The following is a 2,115-nucleotide window of genomic DNA, read 5'->3' on the forward strand; positions in this document are numbered from 1 at the left end:
GAAGGTATAGAGTTTCCATATACTCTCACTCCCCCTTCCCCCAACCAGTTTTCCCTATCATTAACATCTTGGGTTAGTGTGGTACCTTTGTTTCAGTTGATGAGCCAGTATTGATATTATTTATGCTGCTAGTTAATATTAGGGATTCACTGTGTCTTGTACGTTCTATGGGTTTTGACAAAAATATAATGACATACATTCATTACGCTATCATACAGAATGGTTTCGCTGCCCTAAAAATCCCCTTCGTTCTATTTATCCATGACTCCTTCCCTCTCCCCAGCACCTTGCAACCATTGTCCTTTGCAGTCTCCACAGGTTTGTCTTTTCCAGAATGTTATATGGTTGGAGTCATAAAGTATGTAGCCTCTTCAAATTCTTTCACTCAGCAGTATGCATTTAATGTTCTTCCGGGTGTTTTGGTAGCTTGATAGGTTATTTCTTTTCCTTGCAGAATAATATTCCATTGTCTGGACGTGCCATTGTTTATCCATCACCTATTGAAGGACATTTTGGTGGCTTTCAAGTTTTGGAAATTAGACTTTTATATGACCATGAGTTTTCAGTTCATTCAGGCAAATATCCGGGAACGAGATTGCTGGATCGTATTGTAAGAGTATGTTTTGTTTTGTGAGAAATTGCAAACTGTCTTCCAAAGTGGTTGTACCATTTTGCCCTCCCACCAGCCATGAATGAGAGATATATTCTTAAACTTGGGAAACTGTTCATGTCTTTACTTGGGGGGGTCTAGTGTTACAGAGATTAAAAGTGAGAGTTTGGGACCAAATTCCTAAACTCAAGTCCCAGCTTCCCCATTTGCTGGCTGTGTGATTTAGGCAAGTTATTCAACGTATCTGTGCCTCAGCTTCCTTCAGTTGTAGAGTAGGAATAATAATACAGAATAACTTCATTAGCTTGTTTTAGGAATTTAAAAAGTTAATAGATGCAAAGCACTTATTAGGACCCTGCCTGGCATAAAGTCATATGAAAATCATAGCTCATTGCATATGGTCACTTTTTCCTGATGGCCAGTTATCCCTATGTTGGCTTTCCATCGTCTGTCCTTTATATCACTTTTTCTTCTGCCTCATTCATCTTTTTCTTCTGATTCATGGAAGAGCTTTTTAAAAGAATATCCTATAGGTAACCGACTCACTTTTCACAGCATCCATTCAGTTCTCCAATATGACTTTAATTATGCTGCTGATGTTAAATATGCTCGCTATATATTTTTATCCTTTTTCATCTAGAATGTCTTTTTAGTGTGTTTTTTTCACATCTTGTTCTCACACATTTCTATCCTGTTTTCATTGGGTCGATGTCTTCTTGGAATCTACTGAGAATATCAACTTGTTCCCTGAAATTTTCTAGTGCCTCCCTTAGATCTTTTTTGAAATCTGGTCTTAGATGTCGTTTCTCCTTTCCTTTCCTTTGTGAATTTGTCTTTCATGTATTCATTGTTAGGATTTCCAAGTTTAATGTTTTGTCATCCAGCACTGACTTGACCTTAGGCCCTCTATCCAAAAGCCTGGGAAGCAGCACAGTCAGTTGTGTGGGCCACACATCGAACAGTATAAAAACCTACGGACTTCTATTGGGTTCTTTTCTGCCAGGGACACACCGACAGACCGGCGTTGGACTCCATTCGCAGCTGACGTAGGCTTACACCGTGCACTGCTGTAGGGCAGAACACGGTAACACCACTTCCCGCTTTCCTTTAGCATGTAAAAAGATGTGGGTCGCGACCCATTTGAAAGTCCTGAAGGCAATATAATGGGCCACGACAAGAAGTTTTAAAATGAAGAAATAGAGCCCTAAATATATTGAATGCAGAACAAGTAGTAAAGGCAAATAATGAATTGTGCAGTGTTTCCCTGCGTTTTAAAATTATACACGTGTGTAAATGTGTATCTCCTACACTACGTTCGGTCACACAAACTTGAGGGTCCCCAGGGTCCGGTTACTCCCACCAGAGACGTTCAGAAGCCAGAGACTGGCGCGGAGAACTCCCGGCCCCGCCCAACGGGAGCTCTGGGAAATGGAGTTCGGCGTCGTGGAGCATTCTGGGAACCGTAGTTCCGCGCGTCCGCCGGGCACGACGAACGGGGGGAGGGG

Source organism: Herpailurus yagouaroundi, unplaced genomic scaffold, assembly GCF_014898765.1.
Source record: "Herpailurus yagouaroundi ecotype Mexico unplaced genomic scaffold, PumYag 250, whole genome shotgun sequence".
Lineage (NCBI taxonomy): Eukaryota > Metazoa > Chordata > Mammalia > Carnivora > Felidae > Herpailurus > Herpailurus yagouaroundi.